The sequence below is a fragment of the Choloepus didactylus genome, chromosome 5 (genome assembly GCF_015220235.1).
Source record: "Choloepus didactylus isolate mChoDid1 chromosome 5, mChoDid1.pri, whole genome shotgun sequence".
In the NCBI taxonomy this organism is placed as follows: domain Eukaryota; kingdom Metazoa; phylum Chordata; class Mammalia; order Pilosa; family Megalonychidae; genus Choloepus; species Choloepus didactylus.
Window position 1 is genome coordinate 127,289,006 of NC_051311.1, and position 23,683 is coordinate 127,312,688.

Below are 23,683 nucleotides of genomic sequence, written 5' to 3' on the forward strand. Positions count from 1 at the left end.
TTACCATATGACCCAACAATTCTGCTACTAGGTATAATATCCAGAAGAAGTGAAAGCAGGGACTCAAACAAATACTTGCACACCGAAGTTCACAGCAGCATTATTCACAAACTGCCCAAAGATAGAAGCAACCCAGTGTCTATCAGCAGATGAATGGATAAACAAAATGTGGTATAAATATATGATGGAGTATTATTCAGCTGTAAAAAGGAATGAAGTTCTGAAGCACCCAACAACACAGATGAACCTTGAGGACATTAGGTTGAGTGAAATAAGCCAGAAACAGAAGGACAAATATTACATGATCTGATATGAATTATACTAAGCAAACTCACAGAGTTAGAATCTAGAATATAGGTTACCAGGGGATAGACTGGAATTAGAGAATGGGGAGTTGATGTTTAATTTGTACAGAATTTCTATTTAGTGTGCAAATATTTGATTGCAAAAGTTTGAAAAGGGATGGTGGTGATGGGAGCACATATTGTGAATGTAATTAACAGCACTAAAATATATAGGTAAATGTGATTAAAAGGGGAAACTTTAGGTCACATGTTACTTGAATAAAAATTAAAAGATAAAACATAGGACTGTATAACACAGGGAACCCTATTGTAGATGAGGGACTATAGTTATACAAGTATAAGTACTATTTTTATAATATTTCCAAAGGTGGGAAACCTGTATTTTACACATGATTTTTTTATAAACCCACAATGTCTCTAATAAAAAATAAATAAATAAAAAGATTGGAATTATACAATGTACCTTCCCTGACTATTATAGAATGCTAGATATTAATAAGAGAAGTAAAAGTGGAAAATTTACAAATATGTTCAAATTAAAACAACACACTCTTAAATGAGTTAAAGAAGAAATCACAAGGGAAATTAGAAAATATCTTAAGGCAAATGAAAATGAAAGCACAACATATCAAAACTCATGGGATGCAGCAAAGACAATGCTCAGAAGAAAATTTATAACTATAAAGGCCTACATTAAAAAAGAAGACCAGAAATCAATAATCTTACATCACATCTGGAGGAATTACAAAAAAAGGAAACAAAGCCCAAAAGTAGCAGAAAAAAGGAAATGGTAAGGATCAGAGGAGGATAAACAAAATAAAAAATATAAAAACAATAGAGAGAATCAACAAAACCAAAGTTGATTCTTTGAAAATAATCAGTAAAATCTCCAGACTAATAAAGGAAAAAAAATGGAGACAAGTAACTAAAATTGGTAATGAAAGGAAGGACAATATTAACCAACCTTACAGAAATAAAAAGGATTATAAGAGAATATCATGAACCTAAATGAAAAGAACAAATTCCTAGAAACATCCAATCCACTAAACTGATTCCAGAAGAAATACTAAATCTCAACAAACAAGTAAAAAGATTGAACCAATAATCAAAAACTTCCCAACAAAGAAAAGTCCAGAACAAGACAGCTTCACTGATGACTTCCACTAAGTATTTAAAGATTAACACCAATTCTTTTCAAATTCTTCAAAAACATAAAAGAGGTAGCACTTTCTATCTCATTCTATGAGGCCAGCATTATCCTGATACCAAAGTCAGATAGACAGTACAATAAAAAGAAAAGTTACAGACCAGTATCCCTTACAAATATAGATGCAAAATCCCCAACAAAATACTGGCAAATGGAATCCAACAGTATGTTAAAAAGACTGCACACAACAACCAAGTGGGATTTATTCCAGGGTGTTTCGGCAAAAAAAAATTAATCAGTGTAGTATAATACAGTACATTAACAGAATGAAGGGGAAAAAAAAGAAAAACGTGATCATCTCAACTGACAAAGTAAAGGAGGTTGACAAAATTCAACATTCTTTCATGATTAGAACACTCAGAACACTACTAATAGAAGGACATTTTTATGAATACCCACAGCAAACATCTTTATCAATAGTGAAGGACTGAAAGCTTTTCCCTTAAGATGAGGAATAAGACAAAGATGTCTGCTGTCACCACTGTTATTCAACAATGTACTGGAAGCTCTAGCCAAAGTAATCAGGCAAGAAAAAGAAATAACAGACATCAATATTGGAAGGTGTTTTAGTTTCCTTGTTGCTAAAGCAAATACTACACAATGGACTGGTTTTTGAGGCTGCAGAAGTCCAAATCAAGGCATCATCAAGGTAATGCTTTCTTCCCAGAGACCAGCATTCTGAGGTTGGCTGGTGATCCTTGGTCCTTGGCTCCTCTGTCACATAGCAATGCATGTTGAGGTCTCTCATGGCCACTCCCTTCTCTTTTGAGTTCTGTTGACTTTCAGCTTCTTGCTTCCTATAGCTTTGTCTCTCTGTGACTTTCCTATAAGGCCTTCAGTAATAAGATTAAGACCCATGCTAGGCCATAATTATCTAAGGTAACCTCAACAAAAGGTCCTATTTACAAGAGTTCACACCCACAGGAAAGAGTTAAGTTTAAGAACATGTTATTCTGGCGCACATAGCTCCAAACCATCATAGGCGGGAAGAAGTAAACCTATGTTTCTTCACAGATGACGAGACCCTATATAGAGAAAATCCCAAAGATTCCACAAGAAACCCATTACCACTAATAAATGAATTCAGCAAAGTTGCAGGTTACAAGATCAACATGCAAATGTCAGTTGTGTTTCTATACACCAGTAATGAACAATATGAAAAGGAAATTAAGAAAACAAATTCCATTTGCAACAGCATCTAAACCAATAAAATATCCAGGAATAAATTTAAGCATGGATATAAAGGACTTGTACCCAGAAAACTATAAAACATTGCTGAAATTAATCAAAGACCTAAATAAATGTAAGGACATTCATGTTCATGGATGGAAGACTAAATACTGTTAAGATAGCAACTCTACCTAATGTGATCTACAAACTCAATGCATTCCTTCCCTATCAAAATCCCAGAAACCTTTTTTGCAGAATCAGAAAAGCCAATTCTCATATTCAAATGGAACTGCAAGGGAACCAGAATAGTCAAAACAATCTTGACAAAGAACAAAAAAAAAAAAAACTGGAGGAGTCATACTTCCTGATTTCAAAACTGACTACAATGATACAGTAATCAAAATATCGTGGTACTGGCACAAGGATGGACACTTAACAATGGAATAGAATTTAGAGTCTAGAAATAAACCTTCACATCTATGGCCAGTTGATTTTAGAGCACCAAGCCCATTAAATGGGGGAAAGAATAGTTCATCAACAACTGTTACTGGGAAAACTGAATATCCACATCCAAAAGAATGAATTTGGACCCCTATCTCTCATTATATACAAATATTATTTCAAAATGGATCAACCTAAATATAAGAGCTAAAACCTTAGAAATCTTAGATGAAAACATAGAGAAGTATCTTCAGGACCTTGAGTAAGGTAACGGATTCTTCGATTTTACACCAAAAGCATGAGAAAGAAAGAAAAATAGATCAATTGGTCCTCAACAAAATTAAAAACTTCTGTGCAAAGGACATTATGAAGAAACTAAAATACTCACCTACAGAATGAAAGAAAATATTTGAAAATCGTATCTGATAAGGCTTTAATATTCAGAATATATAAAGTAATCCTGCAACTCAATAAGACAAACTCAACTACAAAATGTGCAAAAGATACAAACATTTCTCCAAAGAAGAATTGTATGTGCCAATAATCACATGAAAAGATGCTTAACATTAGTCATTAGAGAATTGCAAATCATAACTATGAAACACCACTTCACACCCACTAGGATGGCTACTATTAATGAGACAGAAAATAGCCAAGTATTGGCAAGGATGCAGAGAAATGGGAACCCTTATATATTCATGGTAGGAATGTAAAACGGTGCAACCACTGTGAAAAAGTTTCACATTTCCTCAGAAAGTTACACACAGAACTACCCTATGACCCAGCAAAACCTCTTCTAGGTATATATCCAAAAGAACTGAATATAAAGACAAATAGATATTTGCACACCAATGTTCATAGCAGTTTTATTCAGAATAGCCAAAAGATGGAGGCAACCCAAGTGTCCATCAAGACAAAATATGGTACATACATACAATGCAATATTATTCAGCCATAAAAAGAAATGAAGTGCTAACACGTGGTACAACATGAATGAACCTTAAAGACATGATGTTGAGTGAAAAAAGCCAAATACAAAAGGAGAAATATTATGATTTCTTTTATATAAAACACTCAGAATAAGCATACTCATAGAGACAGAAAACAGAATAGGGGCTACCAGGTTCTAGGGGAAGGGGAGAAGGAGGAGTATTGATTAATGAGTATGAGTTTCTGTTTCAGATGATGAAAATGTTCTGGACGTAGACTGTGGTGAAAGTTACACAATAACGTCAGTGTACTTAATGACACAGAACTGTACACTTAAAAATGGTTAAAATTATTTTTACGTTATGTGTATTTTACTATGATTACAAATGGGGGAGGCAGAATAGTTCTTTAAGTTCAGATCCAGTAAATGTCCAAAGGATTTGACACTAGAAGATAATTGTTGACCTTACTGAGAGCAGCATCAATAGAGCACAAAGCAGAGAAGCAGGTTGCAGAGGGCTCAGGAGTGAGTGGGAAGGGATACATGTATATGTCTAGGTTCTATGGAGGGATCCATTAAAAGCAGCAGACTGAAGGTCCAGGTGAGATAAGGTTAGACCGATAGAGCAGCAGGTGTTAGATCCAAAGGCAGGAAGAGGGTTTGGCCTCTAATAATTGAAAGAACACCTCAGTCTCCAAAGCATGAAGTTCTTTAAGGGCAGGGAACATACCATATTTACCTGTATCTCCCCAGAGTTAGCAAAATTCCTGGAACATAATAGGTACTTAAAGATTCTATGACATGCATGAATACATGAATGAATTTCAATAGGAATCTTTCTTTCTAATATGGTAAAAATAAGCACTGAAATAAACAATTTGGCCAAAAATGATAAAAAAAGAAATATTCCCTAAAAGCATATCTCTATGCTGGAGAGTTATACCTTTGGAGATACACTTACAATTAATATACTTTACAATATACAGATATAGTGATGACCCATGCTATGCATACTGTCTTCACCATTCAAGCAGATATACTCTATTTAGTAGTTTAGTACCTGATTAGTAAACAAACAACAGAATATGAAACTAGAAATTGTTACATACTATAAAAGGCATGTTTCATGTGCCTATCCCATCTTCCCATCCACAGTCCTGAGAATCATGTTATCCTATCTACTTTTCCCTTCCCTAGCCCTAACCCTCATCAAGTCTGACTACCTGACACAAAGGCAGCCTACTAACTGGTTGGCAAACAATATACACCTTTTGAGACTTTACTTCATCATTAATCTGAGCAATACTCTCTCTCAATAACTTGAAAAATTATCAATTGTTGCCAGTTAATGATAGGCAATGAATCTGAAAAAGGATATATACATTCTGGAGCTGGCCATTTTGAGGCAAGAGAAGTAAATTAAGTAAGCAAGGAAGCCAGTTAAGAGAAAGCCTGGAAATGATACACATGGAAAGGCCAAAATGAGAGACTCTGTGGTTCCTGAAAAAGATAAGAGTGGAAGTCTCAGTCAGCTTTTTAGTTCCCATAGGACCAGTTGTATTCCATTTTACGTCCCTGGATTCCATTAACTCCTTAACAAAGTTATAATAAACTCCCCTTTTTTAATGAGATAATTGGGATATATTTCTGTTCCTTACAATCAAGAGTCTGGGGAAAAAAACTAGACAAGATTAGATAAATGCTAGGAATACAGAAGTCTTTTTTGTTTTGTATTAAGTCACTAAATATGTACTAGGCACTGTGACAAACACAGAGGTTGAGAACTCTGGTTTCTAATCCTAGTTCTGCTCTAATACGTCATGTGCACTGGATGATCAGAATCTGTCTGAACCCCTGTTACTCAATTCTAAGAGAAGGGCCTGGATTATAGATTTAGTGTGCTTAAATAACTTAAAAGGTAATTTAGGAAGATAGTGTGTTTGCTTGAAGCAAAATCTTTGGAGATGCCTTGTGAATTTTTATGACTACAAGAAGGATGTAAACTTGGAGTATAAAATGGATCATTCCTAAAACTATTGGCTGGGTCGTACATAATAAATTATTTGGCTACTAAGAACATTACTAAGGGAATGCAAAACCAAAAACCAGTACTTGACACAAATGTAGTATTTATATAAAAATATGAAACTTTCTTTCAGGAGAAACAAGATTCATGTGATACACTGCCCCACTACTTGGAATCCTCAAAACTGCCTGCCTACCATGCTGTAAACCATCTTCTGAGGAATTCCTCAAGCCAAGATCCCATCCTCTGAATCACACGAATGACCCTTACCATGCTAGGCCATAGCTGACTGACACAGGACGGATTTCTATAGCTGATTTAATGGCCTGTGAGATGACCTGGCAGAAAAACTCTAAAAATTAGCAGCCTAGATTGAATGGTAATTCTGGTCTAACCAATCAAATCATCTCTTAGGACTGTCAGTCGGTGGTGATTAAAAAAAAAAAAAAGAAGCAGTGAGAACAGTAACCAAGAGTAAACCATAATGGCATAAGCACCAGCTTAGGTACTGACAAAAGCCTAATAATGCTGTATGGGTAACAGGGTAACCAGGTAACTAGATCTGTATAACATATGGGACGACCTTCTGATGGCTATATATGTGTTGAATACATAACAGCCTGTCTACATCTCATCTGCCTGAATCAGGAATCAATGGCAGGAATCCAGTAGCCTTGATTCTTGAAAACGACTGTGTAACTATATAGCTTATGTGGTGTGACCGTGTGATTATGAAACCTTGTGGCTCACACTCCCTTTATCCAGTATATGGACAGATAAGTAGAAAAATGAGAACACAAAAGTAAATGAATAATGAGTTGGGGGGGGGGATGTTTGGGGTGTTCTTTTATACTTTTTTTTTTTAAGTAATGAAAATGTTCAAAATTGATTGTGCTGATGAATGCACAACTATATGATGATACTGTGAACAACTGTACACTTTGGAAGATTGTATGGTATGTGACTATGTCACAATAAAATTGCAGGAAAAAAAAAACTCAATGGCAGGGCAGCCACTTTTGTTCCATTGTGAAGTCTGGGTATTTAATGAGATTCTAAGTTTACTTATTTCACCATGTAGCCTTATAACAAAATTCCCATCACCTAAGGTAAATGCAGACCCCCCCCCCATGCCCTGTGCCTTTAATGCCAAATGCAGCCTGTGGACCTTTCAGTATGGTCTCTTATCTTCTAAGACTAAAGAAAAAAAAATGATCTTCAGATTATTTCCTCAGTATTATAAATAAAAGGTGTCTGGAATACCTATTCAGATTCTTTTGTATTATATAAGTATACAGCCTACTGTTCCAATATTTTATATGAACACTACTAAACTCCTACCAGAAATGATACAATACTCTTTGAATATCTTTCAGAAAGTATTTTATCAAACAAACCTCGATTTATATAGATAACATTTTTTTAATTACACAGGTGAAACACTAATTCTAGAACGAAAAAAATACAGATAATCAAAAATAAGAATCACCCATTATCTATAACATACAAAGTCACTGTAAACAAATACAGTCTTTCCATTATTTCTAAAAATATGTCTTTTTTCATTAACTGAATCATACAGAATATACTAACTATGTACTCTGGGTAATTCATTTAACTTTTCTGGTCCCATTTTCTGCTAAAATAACTGAGAGATTATGGATTCCTAGATACTCTCAAATATTCTAACATGGCAGTTGTATGATTTTGTATATAAAGCTGTTTATCATTTGGCAGATAACAACCTTTGTCAAAGTTACAAACCAAAATCACAATAAAGTAGGTGATTACTAGGAAATTTGATGTCAATTATGGAAGGCTTAACTGAGCTCTCCTGTTCTTTTTAACAACTTTTTTCTTTCTTGGCAAAGAGGCCCATTTTATGATTAAATTCAAATAAAAGGTGAAATACTGTTTCAAAAATAGTGTTCTCAGGCAACAATTTTACAGAACTATCAGAAAGTTAAAGATAATTGTTTCTCAAAACAACTTTAAGTAGAAGTGAACATAAACATTAAAAAACAATTCAATGAAGACATTTCTGTAAGAAATAAAACTAATGTGTTCTAAGATTATAGTCTTCTAGCAGCCAAACTATATCCAAGGATAGGTATTAGAGAATCTTAAAGAAAGGCTAGACTACAAAATTCTTGGGCATTCTCTCAAAATTAATCCCTTGGGCTTTGAGAGGGAGTAAATATCATATAGTTTGAGGTCACTGAGTGTTGCTATTCTGTATTTTTGATTTTGACTTAATCCATATGCATCTAAGAATGAGATAAGTCAATGAAAACTGAAGAGCCTAACTAGCATCCTCACCACCCTACTTTTATAAGATGGAAGACTATAAAAAGGTACCTATAAGCTAAGACAAAAATTTTCTTTAGAAAGCAGGTTTGGATATATTCCAACATAATATGTTCTCAAAGACTTGAACACCATACAGCACAGTAGAACTAAGTGTGGCCTAGAAAATTTAAGGCAAACGATGTTACCTGCCACAGCCAAAGAAAAATCTTAACATTTCTATGAATATCCTGAATCTGTATCAATAAAACTACGAAACATACCCTAACATGACTAAGGCAATTGACGGACTGTGCAGAGAGTTCTTAAATATCAGTAGTTTTAGAGAAATGGGTACTCTTCATATTCACTTAAAAATCAGGTAAGTCAACGAATGCGATCCAAAAAGAGGAAAGGAAAGTAAGCACCACTTAACATAATTGTTCTTCAGTTCTCATCCTGCTAAGCATATTTGAAAACTGAATACAAAAGATACATATAAAAAACGTGTATCACAAACAGCCATTAAAAACATCCCTTTGATCTAGCCTAAATCCCCATGACCTATCATGGGGTTCATATACTTGGTGTCTCAGCATCAAAAAGTTACTTTTAGTTTCATAATTCAAACACATGTGAAACAAAGTCACCATATGCAAAATTATATAATTTTTAAAATTTTAAAAGTTTAATCATGACACATTTGCACATGGGTTTTAATTATTAATTAACACGATATACTATAATTATGCAAAAGTAATACTTTTCACTTAGCACACAATTAAACAATTTCTTCCTTCTACAGCAAACTGTTACCAAATTTACTATGTACCTTATTCTAACCAAAAACATACTGAAAATTTTTCAAAATGTCATTAATATGCTCTTCATTCAAAAACAATTTCACAATTCCACTCCTCGGTATATACCCCAAGAAGTGAAAACAGAGACTCAAACAGATACTTGTACACCACTGTTCATAGCAGCATGATTCACAATTGGGCCAAAAGCTGGAAACAAACCAAGTATCTGTCAACAAACAAATAAATAAACAAAACGATGGAATATTATTCAGCAATAAAAAGGAATGAAGTTCTGAAACATGTTACAACATGGTTGAACCTTGAAGACAACATGTTGAGTAAAAACAAAGTCAGACACAAAAGAACAAATATTGTATGATCTCACTTATATGAAATACCTAGAATGAGCAATTTTATCAAAACAGGAAGTAGATTAAAGGTTACCAGGAGCTGGGAAAAGGGAATGGGAAGTCACTGCTTAATGGGTACCAAGTTTCTGTTTGGAGTGATGAAAAAGTTTTGATAATGGGTAGTAATGATGGTTTTACAACACTGTGAATTCATGCCACTTAAAAATGGTTAATATGGCAAATTTTATGTTTTATCCATAAGTGTATGCATCTTACCACAATCAATTTTTTAAATGGTTAAAAAAAGCACAATTTCATAGTTCAGTTGCTAAATAGGGTAGCTCTTAAAGCCTACAATTATCTTACTTTTAAAAGCTTTAATTTTGAAAGAAAAATGTATTTGAGGCAATATACTGGCAGTGGTATCTGGTGTTCTCATATTTCCAAGTTAAACAGTGCAAAAAAATTCAAGTATCAAATTAATAAAATGATTGCAGTTGACCAATTTATTCTTACAACAAATTTGAATCAGTGTAACAACTATAAGTCCTTTAGTTAGCTGAGTAAAGGTTCCTTGGTGAAATTCAAATTCTCTATGCATAAAATTTTTTTTTAATATTCATTTTATTGAGATATATTCACATACCACACAGTCATATAAAACAAATCATACATTCGATTGTTCACAGTACTGTTACATAGTTGTACATTCATCACCAAAATCAATCCCCAACACCGTCATTACCACACGCACAAAAATAACCAGAATAATAATTAAAGTGAAAAAGTGTGCTTCAGGTTTTAAAGCAGGAAAGGATAGTGAGGCATTTACCTTGGGCCCCAAATTTAAGGGGCACCAAAAAACTCAGGAAATAGTATTTGAATCCAAGGTTTTAAAAAATCAAAAGTAATGCAAAAAGTCCATGGTGAACAAAATATCAAAATTTCAAATACAGATAACATTGGTAATGGTGCCATGCCAAGCCATTTAAGAGCATGAAGCAAAGTTAGAATATCAACAATACTAATTTTTTTTTTTTAGAGATAACAGTAAAAATAATGTTTATTCTTTATTTTCTGATTACAACACAAATATATGCTCCTTGAATAAAATTTGGAAAACATATAAAAGTTTCAATGAGAAAAAGTAAAAATTACATATAACCCAACTTTTTAAAGTAACTAAATTTCTTATTATATTTCACTGATTTTTTTTAAATCTTCATTTTATTGAGATATATTCACATACCACGCAGTCATACAAAACAAATCGTACTTTCGATTGTTTACCGTACCATTACATAGTTGTACATTCATCACCTAAATCAATCCCTGACGCCTTCATTAGCACACACACAAAAATAACAAGAATAAGAATTAGAGTGAAAAAGAACAATTGAAGTAAAAAAGAACACTGGGTACCTTTGTCTGTTTGTTTCCTTCCCCTATTTTTCTACTCATCCATCCATAAACTAGACAAAGTGGAGTGTGGTCCTTATGGCTTTCCCAATCCCATTGTCACCCCTCATAACCTACATTTTTATACAACTGTCTTCGAGATTCATGGGTTCTGGGTTGTAGTTTGGTAGTTTCAGGTATCCACGACCAGCTACCCCAATTCTTTAGAACCTAAAAAGGGTTGTCTAAAGTGTGCATAAGAGTGCCCACCAGAGTGACCTCTCAGCTCCTTTTGGAATCTCTCTGCCACTGAAGCTTATTTCATTTCCTTTCACATCCCCCTTTTGGTCAAGAAGATGTTCTCCGTCCCACGATGCCGGGTCTACATTCCTCCCCGGGAGTCGTATTCCACGTTGCCAGGGAGATTCACTCCCCTGGGTGTCTGATCCCACGTGGGGGGGGGGGCAGTGATTTCACCTTTCAAGTTGGCTTAGCTAGAGAGAGAGGGCCACATCTGAGCAACAAAGAGGCATTCGGGAGGAGGCTCTTAGGAACAACCATAGGGAGGCCTAGCCTCTCCTTTGCAGCAACTCTCGTCCCAAGGGTAAAACCTGTGGTAGAGGGCTCAACCCATCAAACCACCAGTCCCCTATGTCTGTGGTCATGTTAGCAACCATGAAGGTGGGGTAGGCGAATACCCCTGCATTCTCCACAGGCTCCTCAAGGGGGCACTACATCTTTTTTTTTTTTTTAACTTTCCCTTCTTTTTTAAATCAACTGTATGAAAAAAAAAGTTAAAAAGAAAACAAACATACAATAAAAGAACATTTCAAAGAGACCAAAACAAAGGAGTAAGAAAAAGACAACTAACCTAAGATAACTGCTTAACTTCCAACATGTTCCTACTTTACCCCAAGAAAGTTACCTAATATAGCAACATTTCTGTGAACTTGCTCCTACTATATCCATCAGAAATGAACAGACCATAGTCATTCCTGGGCATCCCCAGAACGTTAAATAGCTTATCTGTTCTTCTTGGATTATTGTTCCCCCTTCCTTAATTGCTCTCTATTGCTAGTTCCCCTACATTCTACATTATAAACCATTTGTTTTACATTTTTCAAAGTTCACATTAGTGGTAGCATATAATATTTCTCTTTTTGTGCCTGGCTTATTTCGCTCAGCATTATGTCTTCAAGGTTCATCCATGTTGTCATATGTTTCACAAGATCGTTCCTTCTTACTGCCGCGTAGCATTCCATCGTGTGTATATACCACATTTTATTTATCCACTCATCTGTTGAAGGACATTTGGGTTGTTTCCATCTCTTGGCAATTGTGAATAATGCTGCTATGAACATTGGCGTGCAGATATCTGTTCGTGTCACTGCTTTCCGATCTTCCGGGTATATACCGAGAAGTGCAATCGCTGGATCGAATGGTAGCTCTATATCTAGTTTTCTAAGGAACTTCCAGACTGACTTCCAGAGTGGCTGAACCATTATACAGTCCCACCAACAATGAATAAGAGTTCCAATTTCTCCACATCCCCTCCAGCATTTGTAGTTTCCTGTTTGTTTAATGGCAGCCATTCTAACCGGTGTTAGATGGTATCTCATTGTGGTCTTAATTTGCATCTCTCTAATAGCTAGTGAAGCTGAACATTTTTTCATGTGTTTCTTGGCCATTTGTATTTCCTCTTCAGAGAACTGTCTTTTCACATCTTTTGCCCATTTTATAATTGGGCCGACTGTACTATTGTCATTCAGTTGTAGGATTTCTTTATATATGCAAGATATCAGTCTTTTGTCAGATACATGGTTTCCAAAAATTTTTTCCCATTGAGTTGGCTGCCTCTTTACCTTTTTGAGAAATTCCTTTGAGGTGCAGAAACTTCTAAGCTTGAGGAGTTCCCATTTATCTATTTTCTCTTTTGTTGCTTGTGCTTTGGGTGTAAAGTCTAGGAAGTGGCCTCCTAATACAAGGTCTTGAAGATGTTTTCCTACATTATCTTCTAGGAGTTTTATGGTACTTTCTTTTATATTGAGATCTTTGGTCCATTTTGAGTTAATTTTTGTGTAGGGGGTGAGGTAGGGGTCCTCTTTCATTCTTTTGGATATGGATATCCAACTCTCCCAGCCCCATTTGTTGAAAAGACCATTATGACTCAGTTCAGTGACTCTGGGGGCCTTATCAAAGATCAGTCGGCCATAGATCTGAGGGTCTATCTCCGAATTCTCAATTCGATTCCATTGATCTATATGTCTATCTTTGTGCCAGTACCATGCTGTTTTGGCAACTGTGGCTTTATAATAAGCTTCAAAGTCAGGGAGTGTAAGTCCTCCCACTTCGTTTTTCTTTTTTAGAGTGTCTTTAGCAATTCGAGGCATCTTCCCTTTCCAAATAAATTTGATAACTAGCTTTTCCAAGTCTGCAAAGTAGGTTGTTGGAATTTTGATTGGGATTGCATTGAATCTGTAGATGAGTTTGGGTAGAATTGACATCTTAATGACATTTAGCCTTCCAATCCATGAACATGGAATATTTTTCCATCTTTTAAGGTCCCCTTCTATTTCTTTTAGTAGAGTTATGTAGTTTTCTTTGTATAGGTCTTTTACATCTTTGGTTAAGTTTATTCCTAGGTACTTGATTTTTTTAGTTGCTATTGAAAATGGTATCTTTTTCTTGAGTGTCTCTTCAGTTTGTTCATTTCTAGCATATAGAAACATTACTGACTTATGTGCATTAACCTTGTATCCCGCTACTTTGCTAAATTTGTTTATTAGCTCTAGTAGCTGTATCGTCGATTTCTCAGGGTTTTCTAGATATAAGATCATATCATCTGCAAACAATGACAGTTTTACTTCTTCTTTTCCAATTTGGATGCCTTTTATTTCTTTGTCTTGCCGGATTGCCCTGGCTAGCACTTCCAGCACAATGTTGAATAACAGTGGTGACAGCGGGCATCCTTGTCTTGTTCCTGATCTTAGAGGGAAGGCTTTCAGTCTCTCACCATCGAGTACTATGCTGGCTGTGGGTTTTTCATATATGCTCTTTATCATGTTGAGGAAGTTTCCTTCAGTTCCTACCTTTTGAAGTGTTTTTATCAAAAAGGGATGTTGGATTTTGTCAAATGCTTTTTCAGCATCTATTGAGATGATCAATTGATTTTTCCCTTTTGACTTGTTAATGTGTTGTAATACATTGATTGATTTTCTTATGTTGAACCATCCTTGCATGCCTGGAATGAACCCCACTTGGTCATGGTGTATGATTTTTTTAATGTGTCTTTGGATTCGATTTGCAAGTATTTTGTTGAGGATTTTTGCATCTATATTCACTAGGGAGATTGGCCGGTAGTTTTCCTTTTTTGTAGCATCTTTGCCTGGTTTTGGTATTAGATTGATGTTAGCTTCATAAAATGAGTTAGGTAATGTTCCATTTTCTTCAGTGTTTTGAAAGAGTTTGAGTAAGATTGGTGTCAGTTCTTTCTGGAAAGTTTGGTAGAATTCCCCTGTGAAGCCATCTGGCCCTGGGCATTTATTTGTGGGAAGATTTTTGATGACTGATTGGGTCTCTTTGCTTGTGATGGGTTGGTTGAGGTCTTCTGTTTCTTCTCTGGTCAGTCTAGGTTGTTCATATGTTTCCAGGAAATTGTCCATTTCCTCTACATTATCCAGTTTGTTGCCATACAGTTGTTCATAGTATCCTCTTATAATTTTTTTAATTTCTTCAGGATCTGCAGTTATGTCACCTTTTTCATTCATTATTTTGTTTATATGGGTCTTCTCTCTTTTTGATTTTGTCAGTCTAGCTAGGGGCTTGTCAATCTTGTTGATCTTCTCAAAGAACCAACTTTTGGTGATATTTATCCTCTCTATTGTTTTTTTGTTCTCTATGTCATTTATTTCTGCTTTAATCCTTGTTATTTCTTTTCTTCTACTTGGTTTAGGATTGGTTTGCTGTTCATTTTCTAGCTTCTTCAGTTGATCCATTAGTTCTTTGATTTTGGCTCTTTCTTCCTTTTTAATATATGCGTTTAGTGCTATAAATTTCCCCCTTAGCACTGCTTTTGCTGCATCCCGTAGGTTTTGGTATGTTGTGTTCTCATTTTCATTTGTCTCTATATATTTAGCAATTTCTCTTGCTATTTCTTCTTTAAACCACTGATTGTTTAGGAGTGTGTTGTTTAACCTCCAGGTATTTGTGAATTTTCTAAGTCTCTGATGGTTATTGACTTCTAATTGTATTCCATTGTGGTCAGAGAATGTGCTTTGAATAATTTCAATCTTTTTAAATTTATTGAGGCTTGTTTTATGTCCCAGCATATGATCTATTCTGGAGAAAGTTCCATGAGCACGAGAAAAGTATGTGTATCCTGGTGATTTGGGATGTAATGTCCTGTAGATGTCTGTTAAATCTAATTCATTTATCAGATTGTTTAGGTTTTCAATTTCCTTATTGGTCTTCTGTCTGGTTGATCTATCTATAGGAGAGAGTGATGTGTTGAAGTCTCCCACAATTATTGTGGAAACATCAATTGCTTCCTTTAGTTTTGCCAGTGTTTGTCGCATGTATTTTGTGGCACCTTGATTGGGTGCATAGACATTTACGATTGTTATTTCTTCTTGCTGAATTGCCCCTTTTATTAGTATGTAGTGGCCTTCTTTGTCTCTCAAAACATCCCTGCATTTGAAGTCTATTTTATCTGAGATTAATATTGCTACACCTGCTTTCTTTTGGCTGTAGCTTGCATGAAATATTTTTTTCCATCTTTTCACTTTCAGTTTCTTTGTGTCCCTGTGTCTAAGATGAGTCTCTTGTATGCAACATATTGATGGTTCATTTTTTTTGATCCATTCTGTGAATCTATATCTTTTAATTGGGGAGTTTAATCCATTTACATTCAACGTTATTACCGTGAAGGCATTTCTTGAATCAGCCATCTTATCCTTTGGTTTATGTTTGTCATATTTTTCCCCTCTGTCTATTAATATCCTTTATTGTACCCATACCGAATCTTTTTAGTACTGAACCTTTCTCCAAGTCTCTCTGTCCTTTCTTTGTTTCTCTGTCTGTAGGGCTCCCTTGAGTATCTCCAGTAGGGCAGGTCTCTTGTTAGCATATTCTCTCAGCATTTGTTTGTCTGTGAAAAATTTAAGCTCTCCCTCAAATTTGAAGGAGAGCTTTGCTGAATAAAGTATTCTTGGCTGGAAATTTTTCTCACTCAGAATTTTAAATATATCGTGCCACTGCCTTCTCGCCTCCATGGTGGCTGCTGAGTAGTCACTACTTAGTCTTATGCTGTTTCCTTTGTATGTGGTGAATTGCTTTTCTCTTGCTGCTTTCAGAACTTGCTCCTTCTCTTCTGTGTTTGACAGTGTGATCAGTATATGTCTCGGAGTGGGTTTATTTGGATTTATTCTATTTGGAGTTCGCTGAGCATTTATGATTTGTGTATTTATGTTGTTTAGAAGATTTGGGAAGTTTTCCCCAACAATTTCTTTGAATACTCTTCCTAGACCTTTACCCTTTTCTTCCCCTTCTGGGACACCAATGAGTCTTATATTTGGACGTTTCATATTATCTATCATATCCCTGAGGTCCATTTCGATTTTTTCAATTTTTTTCCCCATTCTTTCTTTTATGCTTTCATTTTCCCTTCTGTCATCTTCCAGGTCACTGATTCGTTGTTCAACTTCCTCTAGTCTTGTACTATGAGTGTCCAGAATCTTTTTAATTTGGTCAACAGTTTCTTTAATTTCCATAAGATCATCCATTTTTTTATTTAGTCTTGCAATGTCTTCTTTATGCTCTTCTAGGGTCTTCTTGATTTCCTTTGTCTCCCGTACTATGGTCTCATTGTTCATCTTTAGTTCTTTGAGTAGCTGCTCTAGGTGCTGTGTCTCTTCTGATCTTTTGATTTGGGTGCTTGGGCTTGGGTTATCCATATCGTCTGGTTTTTTCATATGCTTTATAATTTTCTGTTGTTTTTGGCCTCGTGGCATTTGCTGAACTTGATAGGGTTCTTTTAGGATTTGTAGACCAATTGAAGTCCTTATCTCTAATTTATCAGATCTACAGCTTCGTGGAGTACACTTTCTCTAACTAACCAGCAGGTGGCGTCCACGAGCCACCTGTTCTCCACAAGCCAGTTCTCCCCTGCTTAGCCTTTTTGGTGAGTGGGGGAGTGAGTCTTGTGGGGTCCAATTGGTGTACCAAGCTTGCGTGTGTAGTTGGTGTTGCCTGCCCTGTGTATGGGGCGTGTTTCTGGGCAGTCAGGGAGGGGGGGGTGGCTCTAACAATCAAATCACCCTGGTGATCCTAGAGTTTTAAGGCTGCTGCAATAGTCTAATCCTTCAGTTCAGTCCTGCCACAGTTTGTCTCTGCCACTGACCCACAAGTCCTTGGTATTGGCGTATGGCTCCTGAGACTTGCAAGTGGGCCCCTCTTCCAGGCCGTGCACCCCCTGGTCCTCTGTTGAGGGATGACTGTGCTATGTCACAGGTGAGTGCCGTCCCCCCAGGGCAGTTCTGGGCTGCTGGGCTGTGTAGGGAGGCTCCCAGTCTGCTGAAATGATGGCTGAATGGGGCTTTGTTAATTCACACTGCTCTACCTTCCCAACTCTGGGACAATCAGCTGAGGTTGCAGGGAAGGCTAATGTCCACGCCCAGTTTTGTGGTGTGTGCCTGTTATCTGAAGCACTTCCGTCACACTGGGTTGTCTGGGGCAGCTCTGGGCTATGGGGCTGGCAATGGGCAGGAGTGTTTCCTGTCCACCAGGATGATGGCTGTGAGCGGACACCCCCCTTTTCTTGGGAAGTTGTGGTGTTTAGTGAATTTTCTCAGTCACTGGATTATTGCGTTTTGTCTCAGAGCTCTCCTAGTTCTGCTTTTGACTTGACCTGCCCAAATTGTAGGTCTTTGAAGCTTTCTGTATTGGGCTTCTTAGAGTAATTGTTTTAGAAAAAGAAAAAAGGATTAAAAAAAAAAAAAAAAAAAAAGGGGCCCTCCTCAGAGATCTAATGGGTTATTGAAATGCTAAGAGACAAAGCAACCAGGGCCATTAAGGAAAGGTCCACAGGGCAGAGAGATCAGCTTTTCTTTGGGATTTGCATATGCGCCTCAGGGCCCACCTGAGCTCTGCCCTTCCCCCTTCCACGCTCACCAGAACTCCAAAAATCCTCCGCTTTTATTTTGGAGTTTTTCGTGTTTTTTTTCTATGCCTGTCTCCTCTCTGCTGGGCTGGCTGCTCTCAGATTCTCTGGTGTCTGGTCTCAGTCTATCTGTGGTTGGAGTTTGGATCAGTGGAATGAGATTCCAATAAGGGCTGCCACTGCAGTTCTCTCTTCTCCTTCCCGGAGCTGACAGCCCCTCCTCCCACGGGACTGAGCCTCGCAGGGAGGGGCACGGGTCCCCTGGCCACAAAAACTTACAGATTTCGCTGATCTCAGCAGTTCCACGTTTTCATGAGTGTTGTATGAAGTATGCCCAAAGTCAGATTGCTCTGTGGTGTCCAGTCCACGCAGTTCCTGGCTTTCTCCCTACTTTCCTGGAGGAGTAACTAAAACATACAGCTCACCAGTCTGCCATCTTTCCCCGCCTCCCCCCCTGGCTGGATTCTATTATCACAACAGCCTATGCATAAAATTTTAATATATAAATAAGGGGAGCCTGCCTAGATAATATATAAGTGCCTTTTCACTTATATTTTTCTAAGTATATACCATTTCCTGTACATTGAAAAAAATAAAACCAATAAATACTGGCTCACAAATCAAAATCTGGGCTAAACTGTTCCTGAAAAGCATCAAGCGTAAAAGTAAAGAAATAATAGTAAAGGCTTTGTCACTTATAGCAGAGTGTCACAAAGGCAGCACACCTGAGGCAGCAGAGCAATGCTGTGTAGAACTAAACAAGCCTTGAGACTCCAGGGCCTACCCCTGTCAGGGTCAGGACAAATAGATCAGGCCTCTAACACTCCCCTGGTAGCCTACGGGTAAACAGCCCTGAACCCTGGACCTCTCCATGAATCCTGCACAGTCAACTCAGATTCCTTAACAAAGAGAAGGATAAAAAGCTAGGACTTCCTATGAAGTCTACTCCATCATGATCAAGACTGACTCCTAAGAACCATTCACCCATTTGGCAAATGTCATCCACCATGGAACTCCTGCTACATGTATTCTCCAAATTCTGAGCCCACTATACCTTACAGCCTCCTGTTATCCTTGGCCACTAGCAAGAAATAAATTTATTCAGTTGTGAGTCTTCTCCTATATTCTGACCATTCTACTGTTTTTGCTTTCTCCGTAGTTATCCAACTCCCCACTGCTTTCCTCCATTGAAAAGCTTCCTGCTGTGTTCATGGTAAAAACAAACACTCCTACACCATCAATAGTTTTACAGTCTTGCTTTAAGTAAAAGCCTGATTGTCCCTTAGAAGAAAACATTTCCCCTGCAACCCTCTCAAATAAGCTGCTTATTCTTTCATTTATCATGTAACTCAACTTTAGGATGAAGGATCACATCCAACCCTCTACTTTTAATATCATAAACACTTCATTTCCACTAACCTTCACTGCATTTCCACTTTAGCAACTGTATGACCACACTCTAGACCTCACTGTCACGTTGTCTTCTCTGGCTCTGAAACGTGGAAATTAACTATCTTATTCTCTCAAAATCTTCCAATTTTAAATTAGCTATACCAACTGCATCTACTTTTCACATCATTCAGACTTGCAGTCACTTGATCCCTCTCCTTTCTTCCTATTCAGTCCACCTTCATTATTTACTTCCCAAGCTACATTAGATCCCATGTTTCACCATTTCAACCACTCCCTTGCCAATATACTCATTTATCACATTATGTTAGAACTGACTTTATTTTCCTTTAAACATCATATCCCCTAAGTTTCATGAGGACATAAACTTTGTTGTTTTGCTCATTGTTGAATGCTTGGTGCCAAGTATAATTTCCAGCATATACAGTAAGCAACCAATAAGCATTTGTTGAATAAATAAAATGAAAACACAGTAAACCTTCTTGACAACCATCTAAATCAATGTTTTACAAATCAAGATTTTTTTTCCCAATGATACATAGATCACCAGTTTTTCTTCCTTTCTGATCTTTAATTGGCATCTTAACACTTAGGTTGCATTTGCCCTTAGTTTCTGTGTCAAATCAATTCATTGAGCATCTTCTATCTACAGGGCAGAGGGAAAGAGAGAAGATAAAATGAAACAACAAACAAAAAAAACTATTGGAAAAAAATAAACATGAGAAAATTATCAAAACAGGAAAAGATAATCCACATCACTACTTTTAAGAGAAATTTTTAAAAATATAATGAAAATTATCTCTTGTGTGTTTATACAGAGAAAGGTATGGAAGCCTTTCTTGGTTTTAAAAAGGAAAAAAGCAAATACTTTCAATTTTTACTTAATACACTCCCACACTGGCTGACTTTTCAAAAACACAAGTAAATGTAATTTTTAAAGCAAAAAATGATACTTTATTATTTTAGATTTAGATTCCACTTTTTCTACAAAGGACACATAATGCCCTTAACTCACTTTATTTACATTCAATTAATCAATAGACATTTAAAATATTTAAATAAATACACAATATCTAACATTTCTACCAAGCAATGATCATAAAAGGTTACCATGAAGCCGAGAGGTCACTCTGGTGGGCACTCTTATGCACACTTTAGACAACCCTTTTTAGGTTCTAAAGAATTGGGGTAGCTGGTGGTGGATACCTGAAACTATCAAACTACAACCCAGAACCCATGAATCTCGAAGACAGTTGTATAAAAATGTAGCTTATGAGGGGTGACAATGGGATTGGGAAAGCCATAAGGACCACACTCCACTTTGTCTAGTTTATGGATGGATGAGTAGAAAAATAGGGGAAGGAAACAAACAGACAAAGGTACCCAGTGTTCTTTTTTACTTCAATTGCTCTTTTTCACTCTAATTATTATTCTTGTTATTTTTGTGTGTGTGCTAATGAAGGTGTCAGGGACTGATTTGGGTGATGAATGTACCACTATGTAATGGTACTGTAAACAATCGAAAGTATGATTTGTTTTGTATGACTGAGTGGTATATGAATATATCTCAATAAAATGAAGATTAAAAAAAAAAAAAAAAAAGGTTACCATGAAATCTGTTCTCTACCAAGTGAAAAAACATGAAACCACCTATTTGAAAAAGCAAGACAAAATAGTCAAATTATGGTAATAACCAGGAAAGAGCTTAACATAAAAAGGATCTTTAAAAACATATTCACATACAGAAAATTTTAAAAAGAAAAAGTAATTATGTATTTGTATATTCTCAAGGTATTATCATCTAAGTAGCAAATAAAAAATTTTAAATGTTCCAAATGACAAGAGATATGATGTTAAGAAGATGGAGGTGATAATCCCAAAGTAATTTGGGCAGGAAATAAAAATTTATTTGCAGGAAGCCCCTGAGGAATTGGAGGAAAAGGAGGAAATATTAAACTTCCCCACGTGGGGAATTACTGATATTCTCACAAGCACTGAAGACTACTAATTTAATAGGCCAAGCCCGCGATCCTGGGACTTGCCCTTATGAAGCTCGTTACTGCAAAGGAGAGGCTAAGTATATTTACAATTGTGCCTAAGAGTCTCCCCCGGAGAATTCTTTTGTTGCTCAGATGTGGCCTCTCTCTCTCTAAGCCCACCTGGCAGGTAAACTCAATGCCCTCCCCCTATGTGGGACATGACTCCCAGGGGTATAAATCTCCCTGGCAACGTGGGACCTGACTCCCAGGGATGAGCCTGGACACAGCATTGTGGGATTGATAAAATCTTCCTCAACAAAAGGGGGAAGTGAAGTGAAACATAAATAAAGTTTCAGTGGCTGAGAGATTTCAAGTGGAGTGGAGAGATCACTCTGGAGGGCATTCTCATGCACTGTATAGATATCCCTTTTTGGTTTTTAGTGTATTGGAATAGCTAGAAGGAGATATCTGAAACGGTCAAACTGCAACCCAGTAGTCCTGATTCTTGAAGACAATTATATAACCATATAGCTTACACGGTGTGACCGTGTGATTGCGAAAACCTTGTGGCTCACACTCCCTTTTTCCAGTGTATGGACAGATGGGTAGCAAAATAGGGACAAAAATTAATTGAAAAATAGGGTGGGATGGGGGGATGTTTCAGGTGTTCTTTTTTACTTTTATTTTTATTCTTTTTTTTTTGTAGTAGTGAAAATGTTCAAAAATTGATTGCAGTGATGAAGCATAAGTATACGACGGTACTGTGAACAACTGATTGTATACTGTGGATGACTGTATAGTATGTGAATATATCTCAATAAATCTAAATTTTAAAGAAAAAAGAAGATGGAGGTGACCAGAGCAGACACACTGCTGCAACTGACACTTTTGTAAAGAGTGAACAGTAAAGAAAGGAGATAATTCTCAAAAATACCATGATCTGTAACATGATTCCTGGAGCTGTGGGTGCTGCTAAAAGAACAAGCCAGACCAGTTATGGATATCTAAAGCAAAGACCCAGAGATTCAGGATGTTCTGGGACAAGAGATAATGGATAACTACTCAAATAATGCATGAGATTCTGCAGTTAGGAAACCAGTAAGTAAGGGTAAGCACATTACAAAGGCAGAGGGCAAGGCTGCAAATACATGGTTTCTGCTTTTGGAGGATTCCTCCTCCTCTAGGGTTTGTGACTAACCATGAAGTACTAGAAGGCTACAACACTGCAGAATTTTAGGTTACTGTAGATTCCCCACTATAGAGCATAGAGAATGTGAATTACCCACAACTACTACAATATAAGCCCAACCTCCCATCTCCTACAAATTCTCAGTAAGGTCTTCTATAAACACATACACACACCCCATCCATACATGACACTAAAATTCATGAAAACAATTATTTTTTCCTAAATTCAAGTTGGGGAAACTATAATGCCTTATTTTCAGTCCCATTATCATTTATTTTTTTCTCTTGCTTCTGTGACACTTGAAACCATCACCTGAAGCTTATTTAAGAAAAATGCATTACAAAATTTAAAGTTATCTTCGGACACCAAAAGCACAGCAATGAAAGAAAAATAAACTGTACTATATCAAAATTAGAGATTTTTATGTTATAAACAATGCCATCAAGAAAGTGAAAAGATAACCTAAAGAAAAGAAAAAATGATTTGCAAATAATATATCTGATAATGGACTTACCAGGAACTCTGAAAACTGAAGAAATAAATTAATAACCCAATTAAAAACTGGACAAAAGATTTCTACAGACATTTCTCCAAGGAAGATATACAAATGGAAAATAAGCACATAAGATGTTCATCATTCAGCACTATGGAAATGCACATAAAAACCACAAAGAAAAGAGAAAGAATAGTCTCTTCAACAAACAGTGCTGAAAGAACTGGATAGCCATGCAAAAGAATGAAGTTGGACTCTTACCTCACACCATAAACAAAGAGCAACATAAAATGAATCAACAATCTAAATACAAGAAGTAAAACTATAACACTCTTAGAAGAAAACATAGAGGTACATCTTCATTACTACAAATTTGGCATGGGGTCAAAATTAGGCTTGACACTGAAAGGACAAGCAGCAAAAGAAAAAGCAATTATTGGACTTCATAAAATTAAGAACTTTTGTATATCAAAGGACAGTGAAAAACAACAAAAGAATGTGAAAAAAACAACCAACAGATTGAAATATAATAATTGCAA

The 23,683-nt window shown here is 36.4% G+C and overlaps 1 protein-coding gene across 5 annotated transcripts in view; it reads right to left on the reverse strand.

Moving 5' to 3' along the window:
* The window catches only part of SNX13 (sorting nexin 13), a 166,408-nt gene that overhangs the window by 122,222 nt on the left and 20,503 nt on the right, over window positions 1–23,683 (reverse strand). The gene's annotated exons all lie outside the window — the stretch shown is intronic.